General features: G+C 41.3%; 1 pseudogene; it reads right to left on the bottom strand.

Moving 5' to 3' along the window:
- The window catches only part of LOC132885551 (gastrula zinc finger protein XlCGF26.1-like), a 62,846-nt pseudogene extending 53,547 nt beyond the window's left edge, over positions 1 to 9,299 (bottom strand).
- Positions 9,300 to 16,043: the final 6,744 nt, after the last annotated feature.

The raw sequence follows: 16,043 nt of genomic DNA, 5'->3' as shown, positions 1-16,043 counted from the left end.
TTCAAAAGCATTCTCATCTGCAAACACACATCCTAATGACATAGGTTACTGGAACTAATCTAACTTGATAAAGCCATGTGGTTTACATCATGATTTGCTGGTAGGTGAAAAATATCTGGCAAATGAAGAAATAGTAAAATCACTGCTTTTTATGCTAGACAGAAATGGCTTAAAAAGGACCAGAGCAAGAAGAATTGCACATGGGCCAAACATACAACATGTGGCAAGAGAAACTACTGGTTAAGAAATAACCTTGGTTCATGTGAATGGTCAAATTTGAGGCCAATTTCACATTTCCCCTTTGATCTTCAAAGTCCTGGGAAACTTTTTAACTCTGCAGATAAGCTCATACCTGCAAAGAAATCACAAATTATGAACATTTAAAAGATTAACCAAGTTTGATCACAGTACTAAGGCAGCACTGGTTAAAGTAGCAAATGACCTACCACTAGCATCATTTCAGAGGTCCCCCTTCCCTCTACTTGATCTCAGTGCAGCTTTTCAGGCCATACATTTGATATGAAAAATCAATGTTCTTTTAGACTGGTTGAACATAGGATCTGATCGAGCCTGTTATCTGTCCGACAGAAGGTTTAATCAGGTTGTAAGTCATAATGGTGCTGTCCCTGTACATGAAAAAGTTTAGTTTTCCTACAAAGTTAAATTCTAAGGACGTTTATTTTTGCTTAAATGTGCTACCTCTGGGTAAAATTATTTGCAAATGAGGTATTAGTTTACACCATCATGCTGACACACAGCAGTATGCAACAGGCTAACTATGTGCCTTTGCAATCTTCAATAGCATTATACGCATTATGTACAAGTGCAAATTATGTTGCAGGGGCTCATGTATTCAACACTGTTTTCTGGACAGATTTGTCACATTCTTCAGTAGACAATTCGTTCAGGGTTCTCAAACCCACAGACAAATGGTTGAGGGTGACAAATCTTTGTCCATTTATAAGTGCAGATCTTTTATGGAAGGAATCTGTCAGGTTAGTCCACCCACTAGGACAAGCTGCAATGGAGCATCCAGTATACAGTACCAGTCAAAGGTTTGGACACACCTTGTAATCTATTCATCCATTATCTGTAACCGCTTATCCTGTGTAGGGTCGCAGGCAAGCTGGAGCTTATCCCAGCTGACTATGGGCAAGAGGCGGGGTACACCCTGGACAAGTCACCAAATCATTGCAGGGCTGACACATAGATACAAACAACCATTCACACTCACACCTACGGTCAATTTAGAGTCACCAGTTAACCTTACCTGCATGTTTTTGAACTGTGGGGGAAACCGAAGCACCCGGAGAAAACCCACACAGACACGGGGAGAACATGCAAACTCCATGGATAAAGGCCCCCGTTGGCCACTGGGCTCGAACCCAGAACCTTCTTGCTGTGAAGTGACAGTGATGACCACTACGCCACCATCCCGCCCCACCTTGTAATTCAATGCGTGTTTACCAATTTAAAAAAGAAAAAAAACAGTTCATTTCTTAAAGTAATGATGGACTGTCGTTTCTCTTTACTTAGTTGAGCCATTCTTGACATAATATGGATTACTACATGAGTAGGTGTGTCAGTGTTTGACTGGTGCTGTATACCCAAAAGTATATGGTCACCTGACCCATATGAGGGTCTTCTCCAAATCGTTGCTGCAAAGATGTAAGCATACAACAGTCTAGAATGTCTTTGTATGCTGTAGCATTTGGATTTCCTTTTACTGGAACTAAAGGCCTAGCCCAAACCTGTTCCAGCATGACAGTCCCCCTGTACATAAAGTGAGGTCCATACAGATATGACTGGTATGTCCAAACTGGAGTAGCCTGCACAGAACCCTAAGCTCAACCCAAGTGAACAACTGTGGGATGAAATGGAACAGCAACTCCCGAGCCTTCTTTCCAGACATCAGTGCATAATTGCGTGTCCTTGTGGCTGCAACAAACCTGTAGTCTGCATGAGCAGAAATCCTCACAACCACAATCCAAAATCTTTGAAGGCTGAACTTGGTTGAATTAAAAGTCACCATCTGACCAAGGTAAAATGGAGCCAGAGCATGCACAGTGGACACTGCCTGCCAGACAGTGGGTCCGTCTCTCGCCTGCTCATATTGGTCTCAGACTTCCTGTTCATGCCGAGTACGCACACCCTTCAAAATACAACCTGAAATGCAACTTAAAATGGTACAGTGAATGCTCTCAAAGTGTGAAGTATAGCATTATTAATTAATATGTAAAATTCTAAATTATCATTTGCACAAGTATATTGATATTACCACTGTCAGGATAAGATTTTAGAGCTTTGAATTATGACCTACCATTTACTACCTAGCTTATATTAATCAAAGTAATAGAAGTGTTGTTTAACACCAGTAGATATACTGGTAAATAGCAGTCAACATTTACACTCAACCCATTTTATGGGGGGAGGGGGAAAGATAATCCGACCTGCCCAGTATCCATCAGATCAATTAGAATAAGTGCACCATGGAACCAGCGTGGGGCGTGGCCCATCTGTCAAACCCCCTTTAAAAGGTCATAGGCAATGGTCCGAGGTGAAACGTAGAATATCAACTTTATTGTCTAGAAGAACGACCAAAAAGCGAATTCAATTTTCCTAGCGTTTAATTTGCACCCTAAAATTGAACAAAATGGTTAAAATATACTGTTTTGCCTAATTTCCGAAGGTTTCTTTACATCTCACTTATGCGCACTTTCACCGCCAGGGGGCGTCGTCGTGACGTCATTTAAGCCAAACAGACTGGGAGCAGCTCTGTGTTTACCTGCGAACCGAGCACACGTGTACGGACTTGGGTCGTGAGAGGTTGTGTAAAATGTCTGAAAGCGATTTTGAAGTAGGAACTCTCCAAATTAAATATCGAGGTGTGAAACCATATATGTATGAACCTATGGTCGTTGCGAAGCAATCGGTGAATGTGGCTCACTGGTTTGACCGTGCGGCCTCGGAATCGGACAGCGACTCGGCCGACTCTGATCGCGGTGACCCCGGACCTCAACAAGACTCGCGCCCAAACGATTTATCCTGGTAGTTATGATCAATTCTTACTTTCGTCGTAATACTAAATAAGAGCCCTTTTGAAGAATAATTAAACCGCCTCCCTAGTGGATATAGGGAACGATTACTGGACAGTGCGCCGGTAGGCCACATTAGCCTGCCATCCGCGGCATTATACTATTTATAGCCGACTCTAAGCGAGGAAATATCCCTTTGTCTCATTTCCACAGTGATTGTACAGGATCCCTCAGGATTCTTGACTTGTCAATTGCAAGCAAAAGTAAAAATGTTTACCTCCAATCTTCTCCTTTTTGCTTGAGCGTTGTTGCTCCATTTCTTCCTTGACTGCTTGATTTTGTTTCACGCGCACAACCCACTCGCTCCGCCTCTTCCGGAAAAAGCCAACCCTCTCACTCCGCCTCTTCTCCTCTCTCAGAAAAAGGTAAAAGCTTCTTCCTGAACCGGTCCCATCGTTACAGTTCACTGCACAACAATAAGGCATGGGGGTTTCTTTGGAAATTCCTGAACGCATGTCTGCACTCAAGCTGAACGGCAATGTAAGTAAACGGAAGTGGACTCAACTCAAGCGGTTTGTTTGGCTTAAATGACGTCACGCGCCGAGTGGTCACGAAAATCGCCGAACAGAAATTCACCGCGATCTGTGCTAACTTATTTTAAATTATTACTTATTAACAATACTTCTTAGGATCAGAAGAAAATTACAGAGGGTTTAACATATAAAGTTTCAAATGTGCATAAAATTAAAACCGCTGCCTCTGAGCTTTAAAGTAGAAAAGGTTGAGAACCCCTGCTCATTACTATCCTTGAACTGTAGTATGAGAATTCTTTGTGGCTGTAGGCATGGCTTCCCGGTGCCCTCTTCTGAGGAACAGAGAGGATGACTAACCATTGGACTATGAGGAAAGGTCCTGGTAATGTGCATTTAAAACAGTCACAGCAGTACAAGAGACAGAAGAGGAGAAATAGGTGATAACCTTTAATTATAATTTAATTTAAAAATTTTATTATATATATAAAAACCACACACACACACAGCCTCACAACTTTCGTAAGCTGCTGTGGGTAAATATATAATGTAGGTTACCTGCAGGGTTAATATAGTTAAAAACTAAACTAAAACTAGCAGCGAAAGAATAATCTTGTTAACTAAAATAAAAATGACAGCTAAAAAAAAAATCCTATAAAAAAAAAAAACTACAATGAACAATGCAACACGAACTTAAACTACATAGAATTACAGGTAAAATCAGCTTCGCTTTCACTGTAGTTTTGTTTTCCCCTTGAGACAGTCATGGACTAGTTCCAGAAAGTGGCATTAATGTAATGCCAACTGCCGTAAAACCCTAAAGGTGGTGATGCTTGCTGTGCACAAATCATAAAGGCCCAAGTATTGTAAGTGAACATGGTCCATGGATTGTGCATGTTGACTGCACATGTGCAAAATTAAGCATGCAGTACACTGTGTGCACAATTATTAGGCAAGTTGTATTCCTGATGATTAATTTTATCGTTGAACAAATACAGTGCTCTCAGTCAATCCAAATTGTTAATAAACCTAAAACCAGAATGATTAACAAAGGAAAGGGGAGTTTAGGCCTTCTCAGGGGAATATACAAGTGTGCAGAATTATTAGGCAACTAAATGAAAAGCTTAAAGTTTCCCATCTCACTTTTTATTTTAATTTTCAGTGTAACAAACAACTCAGAATTAACAAATAAACACTTCTAGCATTTCAAAAATATTCAGTGACCAATATAGCCACCCTTCTTTTCAATAACTGCCATGAGCCTTCCATCCAGTCTGTTAGTTTTTTGATTTGTTGACGATCAACTTTTTGTGCAGGAGCAACCACGGCCTCCCAAATGCTATTCAGAGTGGTGAATTGTCTTCCCTTGCTGTAAATCTCATGCTTAAGAAGGGGCCACTAGTACTCAATAGGGTTTAAGTCAGGTGAGGAAGGGGGCCATGTCATTACTTTGTCATCTTTAAGGCCTTTGTGGGCTCGCCAAGCAGTGGAGTACTTGGGTGCATGTGATGGTGTATTGTTCTGCATAACAATCATGGCCTTCTTGAATGATGCAGACTTCTTCCCATACCACTGCTTGAAGAATGGATCTTTTAGAAACTGGCAGTAGGTTTGGGAGTTGATGTTAAGTCCATCTTCAACCTGAAATGGTCAAACTAGCTCATCCTTAATAATAGCAGCCCATGCCATTACCCCTCCACCACCTTGCTGGTGTCTGAGTCCAAGTGCCCTGTGTCCATTAGTTATCCAGCTATGGGCCCATCCATCTGGTCTATCCAGAGTCACTCATTTCATCCGTCCATAAAACCTTTGGAAAATCTGTCTTCAGATATTTCTTGGCCCAATCTTGACATTTCAACTTGTGAGTCTTGTTTAGTGGTGGTCGTGTTTCAGCCTTCCTTACCTTGGCCATGTCTCTGAGCACCAAACACCTTGTCCTTCTGGACACTCCAGGTCGGTTGCAGTTCTAGAATATTGTGGCACTGGAGGATAATGGGTTCCTGGTAGCTTCATGTTTAATCCTTCTCAAGTCTTTTGCAGTTAATTTGTGTCTTTTCTTCTCCACACATTTTTTGCGACCCTGTTGACTATTTGCAACAAAACGTTTGATTGTTCTGTGCTCACATTTCTATAGCTTAGCTATTTCAAGAGTGCTGCATCCCTCTGATAGGCATTTTACAATTTTTGTCTTTTCAGTGTCTGTTAAATCTCTTTTTTGGCCCATTTTGCCTGAGATAAAGAAGCTGCCTAATAATTATGCACACCTTAATATAGGGTATTAATGACTTTAGGTCACACCCTCCCTCATTACACAAATAAATACCACCTGAGAATGCTTAAATCCAATTAGCATTCAAGTGTATCTAGCTTGCGGTTGGAAAACATGCATAGAAATAATGGTAGGGTCAGAGTACTCACTTGCCTAATAATTGTGCACACAGTGTAATACACCGATCCAATAGAGTTGCAGTGAGCATCCACTGGAAACGCTCAGGGACATTTAATTTATAGCATTTAGTAGACACTCTTATCCAGAGCAGGCTGGGGAGCAGGTGGGGGTTCGGTGCCTTGCTCAAGGGCACTTCAGCCATTCCTGATGGCCCAGGGAAGGCCTAAATTTAGAAAAGTGGCTTTGGGACCAAAAGGTCACCGGTTCGATTCCCTGGACCAGCAGGAATGGCTGAAGTGCCCTTGAGCAAGGCACCTGTCCCCCACTGCAGCCCACGCAGTTTGTTTCCCATGTCAGGTGCTTCGCTCTGGAGAAGGAGGTCTGTTCAATGCCTGTAATGTAAGGGTTGTTTTACAATCAGGGTACGCAAGCTAAAAATCACATTAAACACTTATCTTCAATATCAAAAGGCTTGACTAAATAAACTTGGTTGTTTATTGTAGCCCTGTGATAGCTCGATTTACCATGCAAAAAAAATTGGTGATAACGTTATTTTTGGTGAATGTATGGCAATACGTGTCATATTTAGCAAAATTACTCGTGTCATTTAGAAAAAGTGCTTTTTTGACCACAGGTAGCTCCAAAAGGGAGGCACTTACATCATTCTTTATACCATAAAACAAATATTTGGTTCCATATCATTGGAAACATAGTTAAGTTTTAATGTTGAATGCCAGTAAGTTTTCAGACTATTTTGATCAAATTAGTATGTAATTGTGTCAGAAAAATGTCCTCTCCGAGACAGCTCATTTTTCAATATAAAATAACATATCTAAAATGATTATTTTCATCCTAAAATGTGGTCAAGATATTGGGACATAAATATTAGAGACAACTAGCACAAAGCTTCCAGCCTTATATTTAAAAGCACTATGGAAGTAGTGGATTCTGAATTGTCCAAAAAAAAAAAAAAGTCCTCTCCGAGAATCACTTCATTTGTTTCTCCCAGCCCTGCTTAAAGCTACACTTAGGGTGTATTCACACCTACGTTGTTTGGTCCGGACCAAACGACCAAACTTCCCTTGGTCCGGACCTTTTGGGTTGGTCTGAATACAAACCACCGAACTCTGGTCCGGAACAAACAAGCGGACCGAGACCGAGCTGCAAGGTCGGACTCGGTCCGGAGCAAAGGAACCCTGGTGTGGATCTTTTGGAGGTGTGAAAACAGACCGGACCTAATCTGACAGTTTTGTTTTTTTGTACCTCGGGAGCTTCCGTCGTTTGTCGAGCATTATGGGAAACAGAGTCTTGACACTCCACCGCAAAGTGCAAACACTGTTTCGGTTGTCAAGGGTTGTTCAGTCACCAGTGGTAGGCGAGTACAAAAAATGAGTAGGGGGCAAACGTGGGCCGAGGAAGAAACGCGTACCCTTGTGGATATATGTGGACATCTGCCCATATCTGAGCTTTTGGAGAGAACACACAAAAATGCCGACGTGTTTGCTGTATTCAGTGAGAAAATGAAGGAGAAGGGGTTCACACGCTCCCCAGAACAATGTCGGCTAAAAGTGAAGAAACTCCTTCAGACCTACATTAAAATCAGGGACATCCTTTCAAAAAGTGGCGGTACTAGCGACGCAAAAAAGAAATTCATCTATTGCGTGAAGAGCCAGAACTGTCACAACATGATGTGCGCTCATCAGCGCTATCCTCCGTAGCCGCCTTGCCCTTTGTCGTCGTTGATAAATTACTTGTACCACAGCATAGTAATCGCACAATTGTGAAAACAGTAAAAACATATAGCTTTGATGACATTAAAAAGAATAACAGCACGGAAAGCCTCCATGACTACTTTTGAACTTAACGCTTTGTGCGCGTGTCGTCTCTGACCAATAGCTGAACGACCTCAGGGCGCGTGGCTTTGTTGACAGATTTTGGTCCGCTTACTAAAATGTACAGTGTGAAAGCGAACCGCACCAAAATGAAAAAATAAAAAAAACATTTGGTTCGGACCAAAGCAAGAGAACTATCGAACTATCCTGGTCTGAATACACCCTAAATCTTCTTTATCTTATAGCAGATTACACAAAACTACCATACACACGTCAAAAAATTACCTGAAATCTGTTCTTTAACTCGTCCTTCACTTAAAAACTGGTACAAGAACCAGTTTGAATCAATTTGAATTTTGGACCCCTGTGACACAAACTTTGTCCCCTGATTGTAAAACAACCCTTAATCTAGAAACAGAAACCAGTCCAGTTATGTGTCTGAAGTGCACCTTTATAACCTGCTGGAATCATTCTGTCAAGCACAAAAAGGAGAAAAAAGATCAAATTACATCACTAGTTTATACACTACCGTTCAAAAGTTTGGGGTCACTTTGAAATGTCCTTATTTTTGAAAGAAAAGCACTGTTCTTTTCAATGAAGATCACTTTAAACTAATCAGAAATCCACTCTATACATTGCTAATGTGGTAAATGACTATTCTAGCTGCAAATGTCTGGTTTTCGGTGCAATATCTCCATAGGTGTATAGAGGCCCATTTCCAGCAACTCTCACTCCAGTGTTCTAATGGTACAATGTGTTTGCTCATTGCCTCAGAAGGCTAATGGATGATTAGAAAACCCTTGTACAATCATGTTAGCACAGCTGAAAACAGTTGAGCTCTTTAGAGAAGCTATAAAACTGACCTTCCTTTGAGCAGATTGAGTTTCTGGAGCATCACATTTGTGGGGTCAATTAAATGCTCAAAATGGCCAGAAAAATGTCTCGACTATATTTTCTATTCATTTTACAACTTATGGTGGTAAATAAAAGTGTGACTTTTCATGGAAAACACAAAATTGTCTGGGTGACCCCAAACTTTTGAACGGTAGTGTACTTCAGAATCAATTGATGATCATCACTCAGCGCTTCAGTCAGGGACTGAGAACCAATCGGTCTGTTAATCACACAGAAGAGGGTAAAATAAAAATAAAAGAAAACTCGAGCATGACTAGCATCAATTTTTGCAAACACAATAATAAACTGTTCACTAAAAGCACAGGAAGTAGATTTACCTTTAACTTACCTTGATGTTTCCAGCAGAACGCAGTTAACCACCTCAAATCCCCCACAACGGATCAGATGGAACTGTGGGGGTAAAACCCTGTCAGAAAGAGTTTAATGGAAAGATGATTAGTAGAGTCGGAGAGCTCAGCTCATCAATCAGCAAAACTGCCGCACGGCTTCTTCTATTTCTCTCAATGTGTGGCGGATCGCGACCGAGACGCCCACAGCGACCCCTACTGGAGCTCCACACTCATCACAGCAGGGCAGAAAGGGGAATTAAACTCGACCCCTACTGGAGCTCCACACTCATCACAGCAGGGCAGAAAGGGGAATTAAACTCGACCCCTACTGGAGCTCCACACTCATCACAGCAGGGCAGAAAGGGGAATTAAACTCAACCCCTACTGGAGCTTTGTATACTTATCAGTCATGTTGCCAAATCTTTTCACAAGAAAAGTCGCCAGATGAGAGGTGCAATACTAGTCAAGTCAACTTTATTGTCAAATATGCTATACATGCTCGACATACAGCACAGATGAAATTTCAGTCCTCTCTGACCCACGGTGCAAACAGGCAATGCAATAAATAAAAATAGAATAATTGAAAAAAACAAACAATATAAACAGTATAATCACTCTAGATATGAACTAGACGTAGACTAAACACACACACACACACACACACACACACACACACACAAATTGGTTCAAATAACCAAACAGTCAAGGGCACTTGAGGTACAGCAGGTAAACATGAAACATGAAATAAGCAGAATAAACAAACTAGCAGCTGTTAAGATGAGGTAGCGCAGAATAGTACTACTATCCATCCATCCATCCATCCATCCATCCATTATCTGTAGCCGCTTTATCCTGTCCCACAGGGTCGCAGGCAGGCTGGATCCTATCCCAGTTGACTATGGGTGAGAGGCGGGGTACACCCTGGACAAGTCGCCAGGTCATCACAGGGCTAATTCCCTCTACCTCGGCCTCCCCCTGTCTTCACTAACGCGTCTGCAGTTGGTTTAAAATGCAGCAGCGAGACTGTTGGCTGGTACAAGGAAGCATGAACATATCACCCCTGTCTTGGCTTCCCTCCATTGGCTCCCCATTCATTTTAGAATTCAGTTTAAAGTTTTACTTATTGTTTTTAAGGCTCTAAATGGGCAGGCCCCTGCTTACATCACTGAACTTCTCCAGCCCCATTCAGTCACCAGGTCCCTTAGGTCCTCTAGCAAAGGACAACTACATGTGCCACGGTCACGACTGAAACAAAAAGGTGATCGGGCCTTTGCTGTGGCTGCTCCCCGACTGTGGAACCAGTTACCCGCAGATATTAGATGCGCCCCCTCTATTCCCACCTTTAAATCTAGATTAAAAACTAACCTCTATTCATTAGCTTTCCTAGTCCCCTAATCCTCTTATTTCTTGTGTTCTTGTGTGTCTGTGTTGTAGGTTCTGTTCTGTTTGGTTTAACATTCATTTATTTTTCACATTTGTTTATTTTCCAAATTTATCTTTTATTTATTATTACTGAATGCTCATTTATTATTATTATTTTTCTTATTCTGTACAGCACTTTGGTCAGTGGTAGCTGTGTTTAAATGTGCTTTATAAATAAATTTTACTTACAGACTTACTAACACACAGACAAACAACCATTCACACCAACAGTCAATTTAGAGTCACCAGTTAACCTAACCTGCATGTCTTTGGACTGTGGGGGAAACCGGAGCACCCGGAGGAAACCCACGCGGACACGGGGAGAACATGCAAACTCCACACAGAAAGGCCCTCGTGGGCTGCTCGGCTCAAACCCAGAACCTTCTTGCTGTGAGGCGAGAGTGCTAACCACTACACCACCGTGCTGTCCATTTAAATAGTAGGGCCTTATCGGCTCCTATGCATGAGCCACCACGACATGCAATCCTTCTTTCTCTAAACATGATGAGCTGAATTATTGCCAAAAAGCTATTTTTTTTTCATCTGACCAGAGTATATTGCTTCAAATGAGTTCTAATTTGTCTAAATGCTTTGAGGTGCACATGTTCTTCACCTTTAGCAGAGGAAGTTTGTATGATGACTCTGGTGCAGTTCATTGCTTATTGTTTTTTGTATGAAACCTCAGCTGTCTGAATAGCCGAGTCACTGTCTCCAAACAAAGGCCTGTCTCTGTACCAGGTACTTATACACACTCACACATTTTATATATATATATATATATATATATATATATATATATATATATATATATATATATATATATTTGTGGTCAGATGTTTACATACAGCAGAGGTGGCGGCAGGAAGTTCTGGATTGGGGGGGGCAACATGTCGCGCGGGGTCCAGGGGCATGCCTCCCTGGGAAATTTTGGAATTTTGAACCCTCTAAAACACTATTTCCCACATTTTGAGAGGCAAATTTTGGTGGAGTAAAGCTAAGTTTAATGTCTCTATTAGAGTACATTTCATCCATGACAAAACTTCACACAGTGCTAGTCAAATATTTCAATGATTAGGTCAAATAGTGGACGGCACAGTGGTGTAGTGGTTAGCGCTGTCACCTCACAGCAAGAAGGTCCGGGTTCAAGCCCCGTGGCCGACGATGGCCTTTCTGTGCGGGGTTTGCATGTTGTCCACGTGGGTTTCAGTAATTTCTTTGAACTGTTCTTTTTCTGTGGCAGAAAGATTGTACAGCACACATCTTTAATAAAAACAAACAAACAAACAAACAAAAACCACTAGAATTTGGTGCACAAGTTTTAATTTTATTTGGGTTTGGTGAAATCAACACAGGGTCAAAATTATACATACAGCACACCTAATATTTGGGTAAAATGTATCTTCACAAGATTCACCTTGACCAAACATTTTTATTTACCATGAACAAGCTTCTGGCAGAATTCTGGTTGGATATTTCACAACTCTTCATGATAGAATTGGTAGAGTTCAATTACATTTTTTTTTCTTGGCACGGACTTGACTTATAAGCACGGTCCATATATTTTCAATTGGGTTGAAGTCAGGACTTGTTTTAAGCTTAATGTTCGCCTGCTTTATCCTCCACAACCAGCTCTGATGCGTGTTTGGGTTCATTGTCCTGTTGTAACTCCCAAGTCCCAAGTCGTGTTCAAGTTTCTGATGGTTTATGCTGAAGAATTCTGAGGTCGTCCTCCTTCTTCATTATTCCATCCACTTTGTGCAATGAACCAGTTCCACTGGCAGCAAAACAGCCCCAGAGCATGTGGATCCTACCACCACCACCAGCTGGTACAGTGCCCCTCTGTACATGGTGGTCATTGTGGCCAAACAACTCAATCTTTGTCTCATCTGACCATACAGCTTTCCTCCAGAAGGCTTTTTCTTTGTCCGTGTGGTCAGCTTCAAACTTGAGTTAAGCTTGAAGGTGTCAATTTTGGAGCAGGGGGTTATTTCTTGGAGAGCAGCCTCTTAGTCCATGGTGATCTAAACTGTAGACAATGATCCATCAGCTTCCAGTTCATGGCAGGGCTGTGCCATGGTGGTTCCCAGGTTGTTCCTGACCATCCAAACCAATTTCCTTTCAGCTGAGGATGACAGTTTGGGTTTTCTTGAAGCAAAGTGGCTTGGCAAAGTGACTACACCTCACAATAACTTGCATACAATTGTTTGAACTGATCTTGGAATTTGCAGTTGTTTAGAAATGGCTCCAAGAGACATTCTGGAGATGTGTATATCTGTGATCCTCTTTCTCAGATCTGCACTAAGCTCCTTGGACTTTCTCATTGTATTGTGTGTTGGTCAATCCAATGAGTGCTGTAAACAAACCCTTTTTATGAAGGCACAGAGAAGCTACCAGCTGTAGTCCATCATGACCACTAAAAGGAAGTTAAAAGACCTTGGCAAGATAAGACACATTTTGGAAGTTTCATCACCTCTGAATTAATAATCTAAGTGAGCGCATGCAAATTTTTGACCCTGTATGTATAATTTTGACCCTGTGTTGATTTCAGAAAACCCCCCAAAAATTAAAACTTGTGCACCAAATTCTTTTTTTTTTTAATTAAAGCTGTATGCTGTACAATCATTCTGCCACAGAAAAAGACCAGTTCAAAGAAATTACTGAAAGCCCAAATATTGCCATAATAGTCAAGCGGTATTTGTTTATATTTGGAGGCTACTTTGCAAAATTTGCCAAGTCTTGTTTTTGGTAATAATATACAAGTTCAGATATAAATTAATAAATCTGGACTTGTTGTAATGTTTGTAGGCTGCTGTTTCATAGTTAATTAAGCAGGGGAACTTTGCTCATAAAAAGAGCCCTGAAACCACATATAGGAAATTGGTATGAAAGTATTACATCAAGCCCTGTGATGACCTGGCGACTTGTCCAGGGTGTACCCCGCCTTTCGCCCGTAGTCAGCTGGGATAGGCTCCAGCTTGCCTGCGACCCTGTAGAACAGGATAAAGCGGCTACAGATAATGAGATGAGATGAGTATTACATCATTAATATGCAATTATTATATCCATAATAGGTGTTATTTGTAGCACACAACCTTTTCATTCAGGTCAAAAGCATGGTTCATACATTAGATATCCATTTAACCCTAAAAGGACCTAAACTACTGAGTGGGATCAGTTTGAACCTCAGAGGTGGTGTGGTGTGCTCAGGGGCGTATCACCCGCGGGGGATGCGTACGTTTCATCCCCCCCCACTTTTGTTGAAACACAATTTCATCCCCCGCACTTGTGTCAGATTAAAATGACATCATTATGAAAATTATACAGCTACTATAAAATGTGTAACAAGGAAGTAAACTATTGCCATAACGTTAGACAAAAAACAGCCACGCAACGGACTCAAAACAGTTTTTCTCACCCGACCAATCAGCAGTTGCGTGAATATAATAGCCAGTTTGCGTAGCGTGCCGAAAGTGCTCAATAATACAGTATCTGTCTGCAGAGCTGCAGAGCCAACACCAGTTTTACCGCTCCTCATTCACCGTTCCAGGTTTGACGTCGCATGCGGTGCTTACTGTGCCTGGCTCTGCGGCTCTGCACACAGACCCTTCTCAAAGCTCTTGCAATGCGGTCGTTCAAACAGTTGTCCCGGGTGCCATGCCCTAAAAGATTGTGTTAATAGTAGTTACTAGTCGTAAAATCAGCTGAGGCAAGTTTTTTATTACGAGTGTGTGTGTTTGTACCAAGTCTACTTTTCATGCATTATAACTGCTTATCACTTTTTAGAAGAGTTTTTCAATTGATATTTAAAGGCATTTCAAATCGAATGAATGTTCAATAATTGTTGTACAGTAATGTTATTTGGCCGTTGTTTGTTGTATGTGTAGTCTATTGCATCATTTTCAAATTTTATCCATTAAACCTGATGTAATGCATGATGCAAACAAGTTTTGTACACGAGTTTGAATAATTAAAGACATTAAAAGCAGGAACTGCCCCGTCTTATTTGAATGCTATACTAAAGAGGTCCTTCCAGGATGCTGTGCTTCTCCAACATGAACTGATTAGCCATGCCTCCTGCTCACACAAAGCGATCCCAGTCCAAACTGTTATGCATGATAGTGTATGATCTATACACTGTGTATGACTTCTTGGGCTATGTGAAGTTTTTGGTTTTGTTTATATCAGTGTATACCAGTGTAGGCAGCAATACTGACATCTCTGTTATAGAACAGTATCCTGTTACCTAGAATTATCACTCAATACTTTTTGCCTTCATTTACTGAATAATTACAGTGGTGCTTGAAAGTTTGTGAACCCTTTAGAATTTTCTATATTTCTGCATAAATCTGACCTAAAACATCATCAGATTTTCACACAAGTCCTAAAAGTAGATAAAGAGAACCCAGTTAAACAAATGAGGCAAAAATATTATACTTGGTCATTTATTTACTGAGGAAAATGATCCAATATTACATATCTGTGAGTGGCAAAAGTATGTGAACCTTTGCTTTCAGTATCTGGTGTGACCCCCTTGTGTAGCAATAAGTGCAACTAAATGTTTGCGGTAACTGTTGATCAGTCCTGCACACCGGCTTGGAGGAATTTTAGCCCGTTCCTCCGTACAGACCAGCTTCAACTCTGGGATGTTGGTGGGTTTCCTCACATGAACTGCTCGCTTCAGGTCCTTCCACAACATTTCGATTGGATTAAGGTCAGGACTTTGACTTTGCCATTCCAAGACATTAACTTTATTCTTCTTTAACCATTCTTTGGTAGAACGACTTGTGTGCTTAGGGTCGTTGTCTTGCTGCATGACCCACCTTCTCTTGAGATTCAGTTCATGGACAGATGTCCTGACATTTTCCTTTAGAATTCGCTGGTATAATTCAGAATTCATTGTTCCATCAATGATGGCAAGCTGTCCTGGCCCAGATGCAGCAAAATAGGCCCAAACCATGATACTACCACCACCATGTTTCATAGATGGGATAAGGTTCTTATGCTGGAATGCAGTGTTTTTCTTTCTCCAAACATAACACTTCTCATTTAAACCAAAAGTTCAATTTTGGTCTCATCCGTCCACAAAACATTTTTCCAATAGCCTTCTGGCTTGTCCACGTGATCTTTAGCAAACTGCAGACAAGCAGAAATGTTCTTTTTGGAGAGCAGTGGCTTTCTCCTTGCAACCTTTCCATGCACACCATTGTTGTTCAGTGTTCTCCTGATGGTGGACTCATGAACATTAGCCAATGTGAGAGAGGCCTTCAGTTGCTTAGAAGTTACCCTGAGGTCCTTTGTGACCTCGCCGACTATTACACGCCTTGCTCTTGGCGTGATCTTTGTTGGTTGACCACTCCTGGGAAGGGTAACAATGGTCTTGAATTTCCTCCATTTGTACACAATCTGTCTGACTGTGGATTGGTGGAGTCCAAACTCTTTAGAGATGGTTTTGTAACCTTTTCCAGCCTGATGAGCATCAACAATGTTTTTTCTGAGGTCCTCAGAAATCTCCTTTGTCCGTGCCATGATACACTTCCACAGACATGTTTTGTGAAGATCAGACTTTGATAGATCCCTGTTCTTTAAATAAA

This window comes from Neoarius graeffei, chromosome 4, assembly GCF_027579695.1.
Source record: "Neoarius graeffei isolate fNeoGra1 chromosome 4, fNeoGra1.pri, whole genome shotgun sequence".
NCBI classification, from domain to species: Eukaryota; Metazoa; Chordata; class Actinopteri; order Siluriformes; family Ariidae; genus Neoarius; species Neoarius graeffei.
Note: the sequence above shows the minus strand (reverse complement) of the source record. Positions and strands in the feature narration are given on the sequence as shown.